We start from the raw sequence: 18,987 nt of genomic DNA, 5'->3' as shown, positions 1-18,987 counted from the left end.
TAAATATCTTGCCCAGCAACAACAGTACAGCGGTGGGTAACGAGAGATTTAGAGGGATTTAAATTTGAGGCCTAGTATTTAGGCGCTGGGTCACCGGTATGGATTTAGTGACAGAATTAGACTTGGAAATGCACAGAAGCGTGTGTGTGAAGTTATTCTGAATGACCCTATGTGCACCTTCAATATTATATACCCTTTTAGGGATAGATTTCAAATAGCTCTGATATAGCAGAAACCACTAAATTATGAAATTGCTAAATTGGGAATTGTACTTCAACCCAGAACAAAAAATGTGCTTTGACGGACACTAAATATCTTGCCCAGCAACAACAGTACAGCGGTGGGTAACGAGAGATTTAGAGGGATTTAAATTTGAGGCCTAGTATTTAGGCGCTGGGTCACCGGTATGGATTTAGTGACAGAATTAGACTTGGAAATGCACAGAAGCGTGTGTGTGAAGTTATTCTGAATGACCCTATGTGCACCTTCAATATTATATACCCTTTTAGGGATAGATTTCAAATAGCTCTGATATAGCAGAAACCACTAAATTATGAAATTGCTAAATTGGGAATTGTACTTCAACCCAGAACAAAAAATGTGCTTTGACGGACACTAAATATCTTGCCCAGCAACAACAGTACAGCGGTGGGTAACGAGAGATTTAGAGGGATTTAAATTTGAGGCCTAGTATTTAGGCGCTGGGTCACCGGTATGGATTTAGTGACAGAATTAGACTTGGAAATGCACAGAAGCGTGTGTGTGAAGTTATTCTGAATGACCCTATGTGCACCTTCAATATTATATACCCTTTTAGGGATAGATTTCAAATAGCTCTGATATAGCAGAAACCACTAAATTATGAAATTGCTAAATTGGGAATTGTACTTCAACCCAGAACAAAAAATGTGCTTTGACGGACACTAAATATCTTGCCCAGCAACAACAGTACAGCGGTGGGTAACGAGAGATTTAGAGGGATTTAAATTTGAGGCCTAGTATTTAGGCGCTGGGTCACCGGTATGGATTTAGTGACAGAATTAGACTTGGAAATGCACAGAAGCGTGTGTGTGAAGTTATTCTGAATGACCCTATGTGCACCTTCAATATTATATACCCTTTTAGGGATAGATTTCAAATAGCTCTGATATAGCAGAAACCACTAAATTATGAAATTGCTAAATTGGGAATTGTACTTCAACCCAGAACAAAAAATGTGCTTTGACGGACACTAAATATCTTGCCCAGCAACAACAGTACAGCGGTGGGTAACGAGAGATTTAGAGGGATTTAAATTTGAGGCCTAGTATTTAGGCGCTGGGTCACCGGTATGGATTTAGTGACAGAATTAGACTTGGAAATGCACAGAAGCGTGTGTGTGAAGTTATTCTGAATGACCCTATGTGCACCTTCAATATTATATACCCTTTTAGGGATAGATTTCAAATAGCTCTGATATAGCAGAAACCACTAAATTATGAAATTGCTAAATTGGGAATTGTACTTCAACCCAGAACAAAAAATGTGCTTTGACGGACACTAAATATCTTGCCCAGCAACAACAGTACAGCGGTTGGTAACGAGAGATTTAGAGGGATTTAAATTTGAGGCCTAGTATTTAGGCGCTGGGTCACCGGTATGGATTTAGTGACAGAATTAGACTTGGAAATGCACAGAAGCGTGTGTGTGAAGTTATTCTGAATGACCCTATGTGCACCTTCAATATTATATACCCTTTTAGGGATAGATTTCAAATAGCTCTGATATAGCAGAAACCACTAAATTATGAAATTGCTAAATTGGGAATTGTACTTCAACCCAGAACAAAAAATGTGCTTTGACGGACACTAAATATCTTGCCCAGCAACAACAGTACAGCGGTGGGTAACGAGAGATTTAGAGGGATTTAAATTTGAGGCCTAGTATTTAGGCGCTGGGTCACCGGTATGGATTTAGTGACAGAATTAGACTTGGAAATGCACAGAAGCGTGTGTGTGAAGTTATTCTGAATGACCCTATGTGCACCTTCAATATTATATACCCTTTTAGGGATAGATTTCAAATAGCTCTGATATAGCAGAAACCACTAAATTATGAAATTGCTAAATTGGGAATTGTACTTCAACCCAGAACAAAAAATGTGCTTTGACGGACACTAAATATCTTGCCCAGCAACAACAGTACAGCGGTAACGAGAGATTTAGAGGGATTTAAATTTGAGGCCTAGTATTTAGGCGCTGGGTGACAGGTATGGGTTTAGTGACAGAATTAGACTTGGAAATACACAGTAGCGGGTGTGTGTGAAGTTATTCTGAATGACCCAATGTGCACCTTCAATATTATATACCCTTTTAGGGATAGATTCCAAATAGCTCTGATATAGCAGGAACCACTAAATTATGAAATTGCTAAATTGGGAATTGTACTTCAACCCAGAACAAAAAATGTGCTTTGACGGACACTAAATATCTTGCCCAGCAACAACAGTACAGCGGTAACGAGAGATTTAGAGGGATTTAAATTTGAGGCCTAGTATTTAGGCGCTGGGTGACAGGTATGGGTTTAGTGACAGAATTAGACTTGGAAATACACAGTAGCGGGTGTGTGTGAAGTTATTCTGAATGACCCAATGTGCACCTTCAATATTATATACCCTTTTAGGGATAGATTCCAAATAGCTCTGATATAGCAGGAACCACTAAATTATGAAATTGCTAAATTGGGAATTGTACTTCAACCCAGAACAAAAAATGTGCTTTGACGGACACTAAATATCTTGCCCAGCAACAACAGTACAGCGGTAACGAGAGATTTAGAGGGATTTAAATTTGAGGCCTAGTATTTAGGCGCTGGGTGACAGGTATGGGTTTAGTGACAGAATTAGACTTGGAAATACACAGTAGCGGGTGTGTGTGAAGTTATTCTGAATGACCCAATGTGCACCTTCAATATTATATACCCTTTTTGGGATAGATTTCAAATAGCTCTGATATAGCAGGAACCACTAAATTATGAAATTGCTAAATTGGGAATTGTATTTCAACCCAGAACAAGAAATGTGCTTGAACGGACACTAAATAACTCGCCCAGCTACAGCACTAGGGACAGATTTAGCTGGATATAAATTTGAGGCCTAGTATTTAGGCGCTGGGTGACCGGTATGGATTTAGTGACAGAATTAGACTGGGATATGGCCAAAAAATAAACAGACTATTGCTGGTTAAATGCACTTGGTGTGACAGCTTCACCCTGATGTAGGCTTTAGCCAAAAAACAACCACACCATTGAGGGTTAAATGCACTTGGTGACAGGCGCAGCTTGCCCCTGATTTTGTATATGGCCAAAAAATGAACAGACTATTGCTGGTTAAATGCACTTGGTGTGACAGCTTCACCCTGATGTAGGCTTTAGCCAAAAAACAACCACACCATTGAGGGTTAAATGCACTTGGTGACAGGCGCAGCTTGCCCCTGATTTTGTATATGGCCAAAAAATGAACAGACTATTGCTGGTTAAATGCACTTGGTGTCACAGCTTCACCCTGATGTAGGCTTTAGCCAAAAAACAACCACACCATTGAGGGTTAAATGCACTTGGTGACAGGCGCAGCTTGCCCCTGATTTTGTATATGGCCAAAAAATGAACAGACTATTGCTGGTTAAATGCACTTGGTGTGACAGCTTCACCCTGATGTAGGCTTTAGCCAAAAAACAACCACACCATTGAGGGTTAAATGCACTTGGTCGCAGCTTGTGCTGGCGCACCACAAGACACAAAATGGCCGCCGATCACCCCAGAAAAATGAGACTGACAAACGGTCTGTGCAGCCTAAAAACAGTGAGCAATTGAGGATCAGCAGCTCAATGATCCACAGCTGCAGATCGATCAGTTAATCAAGTCCTTTGGAGGAGTTAATCTGCCTAATCTCGCCCTACTGTCGCAGCCGCAACCTCTCCCTACGCTAATCAGAGCAGAGTGACGGGCGGCGCTATGTGACTCCAGCTTAAATAGAGGCTGGGTCACATGGTGCTCTGGCCAATCACAGCCATGCCAATAGTAGGCATGGCTGTGATGGCCTCTTGGGGCAAGTAGTATGACGCTTGTTGATTGGCTGCTTTGCAGCCTTTCAAAAAGCGCCAAGAAAGCGTCACAAAAGCGCCAAGAAAGCGACGAACACCGAACCCGAACCCGGACTTTTACGAAAATGTCCGGGTTCGGGTCCGTGTCACGGACACCCCAAAATTCGGTACGAACCCGAACTATACAGTTCGAGTTCGCTCATCCCTAGTGCCGATAGCATAGGAAAGAGACAGACTATAAAATAAAATGCTGGCTGCAATACACGCACTGACCTGCTACTTCCTTGTGCATAAGGCCCTATTGTGAGCCTAAACTATGTGCAGGTCAAAAACATAGACCAGGTGAATATTTTTCCATTATACCTTATCTCTGAGAAGGCTTCACTACTGGTTTTGGCTCTCAATAACTGATTGAAATAACTGACCAAATAACTGAAGTGTGAACTCAACCTTACATGTTGATCTGTCTCTGAGAATCATATAGAATCAATATATACACACACGTATTTTATTTTTCAAAAATTAGCCAAACAAGAATCTAGTCTTAAATGTTTCAATAAAACTTTAGTGTTCTTTATAAATTAAAATACTTAAAAACTTCTCTGTAAATCAAAAAGGAATAATTAGATAATAAAATTAACCACGCACTTCATATTCCTTTACCTGTTTTCATATGAGTAAATATTTTCATAGCATCATTGTTTAGCTTCTAAATTACAGAGGCTTTCATTTTAATATGATTAAGGCCTCATGCACACGCCTGTTGTTTTGGTCCGGCTCGGAGGCGGACCCATTCGCTTCAATGGGGCCGCATAAGATGCGGACAGCACTCCGTTTACTGTCCGCATCCGTTGCTCTGTTCCATGGCCCCTGCGGACAAGAATAAGCAGTTATATCAATGGCTGTTCATGCAGTTCTGCAAATTGCGGATCGCACACAGACGCCATCCGTGTTTTGCGGATCCGCAATTTGCGAACCGCAAAACACACAACGGTCATGTGCATGTAGCCTAAAGCTGCTTTTTTTAATAAATCATCCTTATAAAATCCCTATATAAATATCCCCTATAAAAGCAGCCTCTGGAATAGATTTGAGGAGACACTGAAAGCAGTACATGAGATTTATTATTTTTACAACTCTCTCACAGCTTCATTCCCATTACTTACACAGCAGAATTAATGAAGGATGTTGGAACACAGTATACACACTGTAGGGTGGAAATCTGCCTACACACTGAATAATACATGAAAGAGATAAAATCATAAAAGTAGACTGGAGTGCTAAGAGAAACATATCACTGTGTCAATTCAGCATTTTTCTTTTCATGCATTTTCTTGGTAGTAATGTAAATCCATATTTGTCAGAGAGATCGATTTTAGCTTTTTTAATCTTACTTGCTAGAACAACTTTAAAGACATATAAAGAATGAAAGGCAAAACAAGCTGGACATCCTTATGTACCATTTATGTAAAAAGATGTCCTCCCTGAGGAGGTCCTACAACTGAATTTACTATAAAAAAAATCTGATTAATGCCATAGCTGCAAACGAGTTAAATGGGGTTTCCAGGACCCAGAGGATCCCACAAACCCACCTAAAAGGTTTCATCCCATACAAAATATTGCATGTTTTTCAAACCAGCACCTAGATCTCAATACTTTTGAGTTTATGCGTAGTTAAAGGGAACCTATCACCATGAAACATGCAATGTACAATGTATACAAGCAATATGTTACAGAACAGGAGGAGCTGAGCAGATTGCTATATATTGAGCAGATTGCTAAAGATTCAGTATAACTTATATTTCATTCTTGTAAATTACTGAAATCAAGGAGGAGGTCCTATCAGTGATTGACAGCTATCTCTGTATACACAGTGATAGAGGGCAGGCTGTCAATCACTGAAAGGACCGCCTCCTTTACTTCAAAGCCTAGAATGAACAAGAATTTAAAGAATACAATACAGGAAGTACTGAATCTTTTGCCAGAAAACTATATGTCCTTCTGCTCAGCTCCTTCTCCTCTATAACATATTTCCTGCAGTTCAAACACAATTTCCAGTGTGACAGGTTCCCTTTAATAATTTAACATAGCCACTGTGATTCAATAAAACCTGTTTGTTCTTTTCATTACTTCTTTGTCCACCTAGCTGAGATGGACACACATGCTCAGTTCCGTAAAAGGTGAAACTAACATATGAGATAGACTCATTACAGGCAAAGCGAGATATTTCAAGCCTGTATTTGGTATAATTTGGATGATTATGGCTTACAGCTTATGAAACCCCAAAGTCTCAATTTTGAGGTTCCCTTTGGTCAGGGGGTATGGATTAATTAGCTGACTAGAGTGTGAGACTTTGAGCCTAGAATATTGAACCTTTTCACAAAATTCTAATTTTAAGCTGCATTAATGCAATTCCTTTTAATTTGCATTACTGAAATAAATGGACTTTTGCACGATGTTCTAATTTTTCGCGTTTTACCTGTATAGAGCTTGTGACTATGTTTAGCAAATATTGTAATTTTAGTAAATATTGTAATTTAGAAATTTAACCCCTTCCTGTCCCAGACCGTACATGTATAGTGTAGCTGGAAGTGAGTTTCTGCCCAGCACCATACATGTGCGGTGTGCTGATCAGGTGGGCACAAAAGCTGTGCTAACTCTATCAGTGATAGGTGCCCAGCTGTTAATGACAGCTAAGCCACTGCTGTATCTGTCAGAATTAGTGAAAATTCAGATGACAGTGGATTAAAGGGGTTATCCAATGTCTAACATATTCCCCCAAATGCCTGGCCATTCATATAGATTATACTTACCCCACTCCCTGGCACCTGCGCTGCTCCTGATCCCCGCACAGTCACCGCTGCATCTCCCTGTTGCGCTAATCAAAACATCCGACGATGGGGGGAACAACCAATAGCAGGCCGTGATGGGGTGATGCTAGGGAGTCTATATGAAGGGCCAGGGCATTGGGGGCATGTTTTGGACATTGGATATCCCCTTTAACCTCTTAGATGCCATGGTCAGTGCTCACCATGGCATGTAATGGGTTTGCAGAGGGAGGTGGCTCCATTTCTAACTCCATGGGCTCCCAGCATTGTAATGGAGGGGTTCCAATGGTTGCTAAGAAAGCTCCAGGCTTCACACCAGCCTCATGGCCTGCCAGCTATGGAAGCCTATGAGGATCAGCCCCCAGGCTGGGTCTCATAGGTGAACTGTCAGTGTAACACTGACAGTTCAATTCAGTGCAATACAGCATGTATTGTACTGCATTAAAACAGGAATCAGACCCTGAAAAGTTAAATACCCATAGTGGGACAAAAAAAAAAAAAGTGTTTTTATAAAAATAGAAAATAAAAAGTTTCAAGTTAAAAAAACATCCTTTCCTTTCATCAAGCCATTTATAATAAAAAAATATATAATATAGACATATTAGATATTGCCGCATCTGTAACAACTGGATCAATGAAAATATCTTGTATAAAAAAATATTTAAAAAGGGCTAGAACAGCCATTTTTTTGTCACCTCACAAACAGCGTAATAGCAAGTGATCAAAAAGTACTATGTATACCAAAATGGTACCAATGAAATCAGCACCTCATCCTGCAAAAAATTATATCATTGCCAGAAAAAAAAACATGGCTTTCAGGAAATGGCAACGCAAAAATGATTTTTATTATTATATATTTTTTTTAATGATTTGAGTAAAAGTTGAAAAAAAGCTATGTTGGTGTCTGTAATCGTACTGATCAGCAGAATAAAGATAGCATGTCATTTTTTTCCACATGGCAAAGTTGCTTCTTTTTCTTTATCCTCCTTCCCAAAAGCAAAATAAAAAAATGGTTTGTACCCCAAAATAGATTATATGGTAATAATATACGATAATAGCAACTCATCCCACACAAAATAAGTCCTCGAACAGCTCAGTGGAGAGAAAAATAAATGCATGTTTCTCAGAAAATGGCTGTACAATAGCAACATGGTGCCCGTAAACCAATCCATCAAAATCTGCACTGCAAAATCCGTAAGATGGTCTCTTCTGAAGCATGCAGTATACCCAAACAGCATTTTACGCCCACATTAATGCCATTTCAATACCCAGTAGAACCCACATAACAATATAAATGGAACTCGATGGGCACAACATGGGCACTGAAATGTAGTGATGAGCGGCAGGGGCAATATTTGAATTTGTGATATTTTGCGAATATTTGGGGCGAATATTCGCCATATATTCGAGAATTAGTTATCTTCAGTCATTATTTTCTTGATTGCGGAAATCGGCAATTGAAAAATTTGCATTATGAAAATTTGCATTATGAAAATTTGCATTACGAAAATTCGCAATCAACACTACTCCTAAAGTCAAAGATATTGCAGCCTTCTCATTGGCAACAAACTACAAGCAGGAAGGGATCATGTGTACTGATTTAAAAAAAATCTCGAATATTCGAAATTACGAATATATATCACTATATTCGAAATATTCGCAAATTCTCGATTTGCCGATATGCGTGATAAAAATTTGCAATTCGAACATTCGTGATCAACACTACTGAAATGTGGTAAACTTGCAATTTTCACTTTGCAAGGTCCACTGCACATTACTTTCTACAAAATCCCTGTGGCATCAAAATGCCTTGATGGGTGTTGTTTCCATAATGGGTTCACTTGGCGGTTCCATTTATTATTTTATCTGAGAGCATCAACAGTTGTCAGCACCAGATGCTTAAATCACCACACTGGGCCTCAAATGTGCATGGTGCTCTTTTACTCCTGAGCCCTATGGTATGTACAGGCAAACAATTTGGCCTACATATAAGGTGTTTATAGAAACAGGAAGCATGGCATAAGAATAAGAGGGTTTGCTTTTCACACTGGCATACGCTGAGCACAACATGTTGGGAACTGAAATGATATATTTGTGGGAAAATTTTCACTTTGCACCATCTGCTGTGAATTAATTTGTGTAGAACACCTGTGGGGTCAAAATACTCACTATACTCCCTAAATTCTGTGAGGGGTGTTGTTTCTGAAATAGGTTCATTTCCTGGGAATTTCTTTTTTTTATATATTTAACCTCAGAGTCTTAGGAGTTGTTGGCCAATGGTGTAGAAATCAGAAAACTGGGTCTCAAATGCACATTGTATTCTTTCTCTTCTGACCCCTGCAGTGTGCACAAACAGCAGTTTATGATCACAATCTGGGGTGTTACCATATTCAGGAGAAAAGCATAATAAATTGGGGAGTTCTTTGTTCCTGTTATGCCTGTAAAATGAAAAAGTGTGGGGCTAAAGCAGCATTTTATTAGAAAAAAATCTAATTTCTAATTTTCACCAACTGTTTTAAAATTCTATGAAAGTCCTGTGGAGTCAAAGCACTAACTACACACCTCAATAAATTCCTTGAGGGGTGTAGTTTGCAAAATCTGGGTTCGTTTTTTTCGGTTTCCTCTTTAGGTGTACCTTAGGATATCTTCAAATGAAACCTGACACCTGAAAACTATTCCAAAGAAATAATATGCGCCCTTCCAAAGCCATATGGCATTTCTTCCCTCCTGAGCCCTGTGGTGTGCTCATAGAGCAGTTTATGACCACATATTGGGTGTTTTTATTAACTACAGAATCAGGGTAATAAATATTGAGGTATGTTTTGCTGTTATCCCTTGCTCTGTTACAAGAAAAAATGGATTAACATAGAAACTCTGAAAAAAAATTTAAAATACATTTCACCTTCATTTTCTTTAAATTGTTGTGGAACACTTAAAGGGTTAACAAAGTTTGTAAAACCTGTTTTGAATACAGTACTTTGAGACGTGTATCTTAAATGGGGTCATTTATGTGTGCTTTCTATACATTTTATAACTGAACTAGTTTTTAAAAATATTGTTTTGGAAATTTTCTTGAAAATGCTTCTAAAATCCTAAAATAATCAAATGACATTTAAAAAAGGATGCCAACATAAAGTAAACACATGGGGAATGCTGATTAATAACTTTTTTATGAGTTTTTAATATTTGCATTAAAAGCAGATACATTAAAATTTTGAAAATTGCTAAATTTTCCAAACGTTCTGTACATTTAGAATTTTTTTATAAAGAAAAGAAAAGAAAATGACCCACATTTACAACTAACATGATAGTACAATGTCACAAGAAAACATTTTCAGAATTGGTAAATGCATTTAAAAGTTATTATCCCATAAAGTGTCACGTCAGATTAGCAAAAAATAGGCCTGAGCAGGAAGTTGAAAACTGACTCTGCCTTGAAGGGGTTAAGAGGTATCTAAGTTTGTTTCAGTTATGCCAAATTGACAATCAGAGAAGTGCTTTTGTGGAGTGGGTTTAGGGGACCAGAATTTCCCTCTATAAGGGTCCATCCGTGTGTGTTTTGCAGATCCACTTATCCGCGGATCCGCAAAACATGGACACTGGCAATGTGCGTTCCTCATTTTGCGGACCTCACATCTCCGGCACTATACTGTAATAGAATATGCCAAATCTTGTCCGCAATTGCTATTGTTCTATTTTTTTCTGGAATTGAATTGCGGACCCGGAAGTGCGGGGGAATTTCGTTCCGCAAAATGCTTAACAGTATTGCGGACGTGTGAATGGACCCTAACAATCAGTGGTTAGACCCTCACAAATCTAGCATTAAGCATCTATTCAGTGGATAGGTTGTTTTTAGGAGGACCCATTAAAACATCATATACCATGTAAAAAATTAATGACAATTTTCACATAACACCAAACCATATTCAAGGGACAATATTAAGAAATCTGCTTCATGGAGCACATGCTCTTCCCTATGGATAACTACTGGTGTTTAGAAGAACACTAGTCAATTTAAATGTGTGTTCTGACTCCTCTGTTATATTCTTAGAACTCTCCCCTGGATAATATTCTTTAAAAAAAATAATAATTATGTACGTCTAAATCTTTATATGTACAGATATGTCCATAATTGCTCTTGGTTCAAAATAAATCTGAGATGTGTGGTGTCTGAGATGACCAGGTTAAAAAACATGATATTGAGATACACTGTCACAAGATGTATGTTATATGTGTCTATGTGTGGCCACCCAATGGTTGTGTCAAAGTAGCCCTAAATTAGAGCATTTTAGATGCACTCTGGTGCTACAAATCAATGTACCCCCAGGGGGTTAATATCCACGCGTGGCTGAGAGACTAGATGCTGACACATTGATGGGCCATGCAATCTCTAACTTTTATTACATGGGGTAAGCATAGATACATCTTCAGAAGAGGGCAGTCTTTCACTGAGGCTTAAACATTGTTTCATTGGTCAAAAAGGAAGAAGAGATAAGAGAGAGGAGATAGCACCCTGGCTTCTGCGCACTGGGTCCTACTTTGGAATGTGAACTAATGTAAACATCTGGTTACCATCGCCATTTTGTAATGGAGTTTATCCTAACAAGAATACTGCCTACGTCATATGTGACACTTCAAAGAGGTGCTTCTCTATAGGCAGTGAATAATATATACATATCATCGAGCCATATAATTGGCTTTTGCACTCCTTCACTCTCTATGTAGCTCCCATGTTGGGACGCCTGTACAAAAATGAGAAATCAGACACTTCTCACAGCACAGCCCTTTGCCCCCCCTCTCTTCTCCAATCTTGAAACAGAGAGGGGGTGGGTGGGCACTTGGAGAAGAAAAAGTTAACTCATTACAGTCCTAAAGATACAAAAAATAGAATAAAATTCACACATCTTTAACCATTGGGATGTCAATTGAAACCTATAAAAGGTTTTGCTACCATGTTATATTATTGTATTGAATATGCTTTATCAGAAATTGTAGTGCATAGCCAACGTAACCCTTTCCAGACCTCCACTGCACATGTATAGTTGAAGTTTAGTCTTTAAAGTTGGTGCCCACTCTCAAGCACAGTGGGCGCCTTAACCACAGAGTTTCTGTTGTTTTACACAGCAGATGCCTAGGGCTAATGTATGGTATCTGTTATTGACAGTAATGCAGATTCTGGACTTTTAACCCCCCAGATGCCTTGGTCAAAAGTGACCACAGCATATGGGAGCGCTAAAACCGGGGTTTTCGGTGAAGAAGGTCCATACTAATAATAGGCCTAAGCCTCAGTATTAGTAAGTGGCAGCACTGTATTGGAATATACTGAATTAAGAATTCTCTGTTGCATCTATTGCATTATAGAATACAAGATGCAATCTAATGATTACTTGGGTGACTTATAGAAAGTAAAAAACATGTAAAAGTTTTAAAAAATATAAAAATTCGAATCGCAAAAAAAAAATAAAAATTAAACATCATGGGCATTGTCCGAAAACGCCCATACTATTAAAATAAAATATTTATCCCATAAGATAAATAAAGAATGGCATAACGGGAAAAAAAAAAAAAATTTTTGAATCACTTCACCATAAAAATTGATCCAAAATGGTATCAGTAAAAATGACAGATTGTCCTGTAAAAAATGAGCCCCCACACCACTCTGTAAACAGGTGAAGCTAGGGAGGCTCGTCCCTGTCTCCCATTGGCTGCTTCCCCCCAATAACAGATGAAGCGTGGAGAAGCAGCAGCGACAGTGCGGGAACCAGGAGCAGTGCATGGAACAGGGAATCAGGTAAGAATATTCATTGTGAGGGGCCTGGCATTTTATAGTCTTGGAAAAACCCTTTAACTATAAAAAAAAGTTATGGGGGTCAGAATATGGTGATCAAAAGAAAAAAAAATCTAAAGTTTTTTTTTCTGTATTTAATCACAGAAAAAACTATAGAAATGTGGTATCTCCATAATCATACTGACTTGGAGTATAAAGGTAAGTGGTCAGTTTTACAACATAGGGAATGCCATAAAAACAAAACCCAAAAAACTGTGGTGGAATTGCTTTTTTTCCCAATTACACCTATTTGTATTTTTTTTACACTGCATTGTGTGCAATAGTAAATGGCACCATTAATAAGTACAACTTGTCCAGCAATAAATAGGCCATCATATGGGTACATGAACAGAAAAATAAAAAAAAGTTATGGCTCAGGGTATGCAAGGAGTAAAACATGAAAACACAAAAAACTGAAAATGGTAGGGTCCTGAAGGGGTTAACGCAAGAGTATGAGTGAACAAAGCTGTAGCAAATGTCTGAAATGTTTTTTCTTGGAAGTTCAGCTATTTGTGCTCCAGACATTTTCTGCCTTTAGTTTCTAAATACAATTATGGGGTAATTTATCAAACTGGTATAAAGTAGAACTGGCTTAGTTGCCCATAGCAACCAATCAGATTCCACCTTTCATTTTTGATTGCTCCTTTGGAAAATGAAAGGTGGAAGTTGATGGTATGGAATCTGATGCTGTTGCTATGGGCAACTAAGCCAGTTCTACTTTGCACCAGTTTGATAGATGACCCCAATAGTATACACTATTACTAGCTATAAGGGGGACCTTCCTGATCCATGGGGATAGTTACAGGGCTTAATACCTCAACTGCCTTAGCTCTATCGTTGTAGCTGACGACAGCCTATTCAAGGCAACTTTCCTCTTGCAGTTTTGTGTTCCCTTGGGCTGACACATGGACCAGAGAGCAAGCTCTTCATGCAGCACTAGACCTGTTCTTACTAGCCATCTTTTCTCTGAAATGGCTCTGGTTCGTTCCCCTAGTACTTTAGCAAGGGAGAAAACTATTGCACCTCATCGTAAATTACATGGCTCCTCCAACAGCGCAGGCCCCATCAAAACCAACGAACAGATGCTGATCATAATGAATCAGGGCCTACATGTCCTAGTTACACTACAGAAAGCTAGTTAAAGATAAAAAAAATAATGTGAAGTCTATGTATTTAAGTCGGAAACTACTAATGTGTCTCAGGCTATCTGTGAGCAGCCTAAACTTATGATTGCAGTAATGAACATTAGTGATGGACGAACATTGGCCGTGACGGTTCGCGATCAAATGTTCACATTAATGGCAGGCAAACCTGAAAAATCTTCAGGTCATATTTGCAGCCACTAAATACTTACTAGAAGTGCACAAATAGTCCCACAACATGGACAGTGACATACCAGATGGGGATCATTGGCAGAAACTCCCACAAAAAATATGTATTTGAATCAGGGGCTATTTTTATGCGTCTTAAAAGGAAATTCTCAAAAATGTGCCCTGCTGGAGCCTAGAAAAATGTAATTTTAGGCCACAGGAGTACAGGCCCCAAAAATTAGGCATTCACCTGACAGAAAATAACTTGTTATTAACAGTATGTGGCTGGATGTGCTTTAGGCCTCATGCACCCGACCGTTGTATGCATCCGTGTCCGTTGTTCCGTTTTCCGTGATTTTCTGCTGACCCATTGACTTTCAATGGGTCAGTTGAAAACTCGGATAATGCACCGTTTGTCATCCGCGTCTGTGATCCGTGTTTCCTGTCCGTCAAAAAAATATGACCTGTCCTTTTTTTTTGACGGACAACGGTTCACATAACCATTCAAGTCAATGGGTCCGTGAAAAAACACGGAATCACACAAGATTGCCATCCGCGTCAGTGATCCGTGTCAGTAGGCTACTTTAGCACAGACGGATCCGCATATCCGTCTGCATACAGCTTTTTAAGAGCTGAGTTTTCACTTCGTGAAAACTCAGATTCGACAGTATATTCTAACACAGAGGCGTTCCCATAGTGATAGGGACGCTTCAAGTTAGAATATACTAAGAACTGTGTACACGACTGCCTCCTGCTGCCTGGCAGCACCCGATCTCTTACAGGGGGCTGTGATCCGCACAATTAACCCCTCAGGTGCCAAACCTGAGGGGTTAATTGTGCATATCATAGCCTCCTGTAAGAGATCAGGTGCTGCCAGGCAGCAGGGGGCAGACCCCCCTCCCTCCCCAGTTTTTAATTCATTGGTGGCCAGTGCGGCCCCCCTCCCTCCCCTGTATTAAATTCATTGGTGGCCAGTGCGGCCCCCTCCCTCCCCTATATTAAATTCATTGGTGGCCAGTGCGGCCCCCCCTCCCCTGTATTAAATTCATTGGTGGTCAGTGTGGCCCCCCCTGCCTCCCTCCCTCCCCTGTGTTAAATTCATTAGTGGCCAGTGCGGCCCCCCGGCCCCCCCTCCCTTCCTCCCCTGTATTAAATTCATTGGTGGCCAGTGCGGCCTCCCCTCTTCCCCCCCCCCCCCCGATCATTGGTGGCAGTGGAGAGTTCTGATCGGAGTGCCAGTTTAATCGCTGGGGCTCTGATCGGTAACCATGGCAACCAGGACGCTACTGCAGTTCTGGTTGCCATGGTTACTTATCAATTTTAGAAGCATTATACTTACCTGCGCTGTCTGTGACTGGCCGGCGCTCCTCCTACTGGTAAGTGACAGGTCTGTGCTATAAGTAATGCGGCGCACAGACCTTTCACTTACCAGTAGGAGGAGCGCCCGGCTGGTCACAGACAGCTCAGGTAAGTATAATGCTTCTAAAATTGATAAGTAACCATGCCTGTCTAGGCACTCTCTGAGGCCAGATCCGGAAGGCGGATAGATTGGCTGCAAGAATGATCTCATATCCGAAGTGACCAACACATCTTCAAACCGTCCTCTTCTTGCAAGCGCGGTAGGATTGGTACCGGCACCTGTTTCGCTGTGGGTGAAAATTCCTCTGCCAGCGCCCGCAACAGCAAAAAATGCAGCATCTCTCGCAACAAGGCCTGGAAATGCTGCATTCTGACAGCGCTCTGTGATGCTGGTAACATGCCTGCCATTTTGTGTTTGTGTGGGGGATCTAAGTACATTGCCACGCAGCACTGGTCCTTGCCCTTTATGCTTTTTATACAGGGGTTCCTCTTCAAACACTGGAACATGAAGGCCGCGACTTGCACTAAATTGGAAGCGGTGTAGAGCCCTGGCTCCTGATGATCGCCAAGGAGAATTTCATCCTCGGTCTTCTCCCCCCAGCCACAGACAACACCAGGTATCCCCGAAAAGTTTAAAGTCCCCCTCAAAGCCTGATCTTCTTGCTCCTCCTCCTCCCCCCAGCCACAATTCTCCTCTGACTCCTCTTGAAACTCCTGCTGACTTGTCTCAGATGGAGTAGCCCCCTCTGGGAATTCATTCAGCATTGCGACTTCCTCATCTTCCTGCTCCTACTCCTTGATGGCTTGATCAATGACACAACACAATGCACACTCCAGAAAGAAGGCATAAGGTACGATGTCACTGATGGCGCCCTGGCTGCGACTAACCATTTTGGTGATCTCATCAAATGGCCGCAGAAGTCTGCATGCGTCACGCATGAGCAGCCACTGGAGTGGTGAAAAGAAACCAAGCTCCCCAGAACCTGCTGCAGAGTTTGTACAGGTAGTCATTAAGGGCACGTTGCTACTGGAGCAGCCTATCAAGCATATACAAGGTGGAGTTCCAGCATGTCGGGATGTCACAAATCAGACGTGTGATGGGCAAGTGGTGTTGCCGCTGAACGTCAGCAAGGTGAGCCATGGCCATGTAAGACCTTATGAAATGGCCAGAGATTTTCCAGGCCGGTCACAAGATGTCCTGGACCCCGAGGTATTTAACAAGGAATCGTTGCACGATTATGTTCATTATGTGTGCCATGCACGGCACATGTGTTCTTTTGCCCTGCTTCAGTGCACTCAGCAGATTGGCACCATTGTTGCACATCACTTTACCAACTGTCAAATTGAACGAGGTTAGCCACTGATCGGCCTGTGACCACAGAGCTGAAAGCAGTGCACGACCAGTGTGGCTCTTGGCTTTCAGGCACAACAGCCGCAGCACAGCATGGCAACATCTCTCGTGGGATGTCAAATAGGTTCTGGGGAGCTTGAGGGGCACAGCAGAAGAGGATTTAGCAGTGGAAAAGAAGGCGAAGATGGGGGAGGGAGTAGGAGGAGAATAAGAAAAGGCAGACCTGCATGCAATCAGGCCTGCGCAACAATAAGGTCTGGCAATGGATGGGAAAATAATTCCTCTGACTTGAGTGGAAGGGCTATGGTGGTGGTGGTGTCTTTGGGGGTGCACACAGCAGAGAGTGAGGAGGGTGCAGATAGAGAGGATGAAAAGGGTGCAGAAGAGGAAGAGTGAGTGAGCCACTCAACCAACTATGGTGCGCCCTTTGAAGTAATCGCACAAGCCTTCTCCAACTTCCCACTTAGGCTCTGGCCTTGTGCACCTTCCCGACCCCTACCACCTCTGCGGAACGGCCTGCCTCTTCCTCTGCCTGTCATTTTCAAAATGACCCTGTGCCTAGGTCCCTAGAGAAGAGCAGTATTTGTGGAAGCAGGCATATTGAAGCCCATAATCAATATTTTGTGAAAGCAGGTATATCAAACCCCTTAATCAGTATTTTGTGGAAGCGGGTATATCACAGCCCTCAATCAGTATTTTGTGTAAGCTGGTACAGAGGATATAAGTCTACACGCCCCTGTTAAAATGTCAGGTTTCTGTGCTGTAAATGTCAGGTTTCTGTGCTCCATAATCTATCGTCATTGTGCCACTCTGTGGCCTCTTCATGCTGCTGACACCTCCACAATAACTCGTCGTTGTACTACTATGTGGCCTCTTCATGCTGCTGACATCTCCACAATCTCTTGTCGTTGTGCTACTCTGTGGCCTCCTCATGCTGTTTGCCATACAGATATCTTAGGTTCCTTTCTTTCCTATAATCCTCACCCTCTTGGTGTCCCATTAGTGTTATCCTGCTGCTACCCCCAATACTGTTCCTGCTGTGCCCCCAATGCCCACAAACACTATACTGCAGAAATAATATGTAATACAGATACCCCCCTCATGGTTATAGTTCTCCCCAAAGTTCTGCCGATAGTTATAATTCTCTCCGAGAGTACCATCATTGGAGATGATAAAAAGGCCACAACCACAGTGGAATATACAAAATGTCCTTTATTTGAAAGGGGATGACAATTGATTTCAGAGTTACAAGACTCCTTTTTCAAGTCTGCATTATGAAGCGACCAGTCCGAGAGATGTGATCTCCTGGTTTAAACTGCACAGCTTCTTGTCGTGCATGGAATGTGCGCTAAGATATGGCACAGACTTGAAAAAGGAGTCTTGTAACTCCGAAATTCATTGTCATCCTCTTTCAAATAAAAACATTTCATATATTCTGCCGTGGCCGTGGCATTGCACCAAGAGGTGTCGGAGTAACGTAGTCTATACTTTGCCTGCACCCCCCTTTTCTCATCTCCAGTATTTATACTCTTCCGGAGGGTTGGCTACCTCTGGAATTGAGGATCGGAAGACATCAGCAGCACCAACCATTTTTATACACACACCTGCTCTAGTGTTGTGCCTATGGTTGCACAACACGAAAAGGTGGGCACAATCATTTAAATTCACACTTACAAGCTAATACATATTACCCTATGAGCGCCTTTCCTTTTTTATTTTTGCTATAATTCGCAGAGTACCATCATTGGTAACAGTGCCCCCTACAGTGCTCTTAACAGTGATGATGCTCCCTGAGTGCTCCCCATTAGTAGCATTGCCCTCCATGTTTCGCCCCAAAATAATAATGGCCCCATAGTGCCTCCAATAGAAATAAGACCTCCTATAGCACCCCAGTAGTAATAAGGACCCCTATAATTACCCATTAGTTATAATGCCCTCTATAATTCCCCCAACAGTTATAAGCCCCTGTATAGTGTCTGTAGTATTTATAATGCCCTCTGTAGTGGCCCAGTGGTTATAATGCTCCCCTGTAATGCCCCAGTATTTATAATGCCCTCTAAAGTGCTCCCAATAGTTCTATAGCCTCCTCAAGTGTTCTAAGCATTTATAATGCCCCCTGCCATGCCCCCTGTGATTGTAATACCCCCCCCCCCCCCCCTGCGCTGCCACCCCTCAGGCATAGCTTAGGAACTCCCTGAGGCAGGATGCAGACCTATTTAGGACACAAAGCCAG

Source organism: Bufo gargarizans, chromosome 2, assembly GCF_014858855.1.
Source record: "Bufo gargarizans isolate SCDJY-AF-19 chromosome 2, ASM1485885v1, whole genome shotgun sequence".
In the NCBI taxonomy this organism is placed as follows: domain Eukaryota; kingdom Metazoa; phylum Chordata; class Amphibia; order Anura; family Bufonidae; genus Bufo; species Bufo gargarizans.
Note: the sequence above shows the minus strand (reverse complement) of the source record.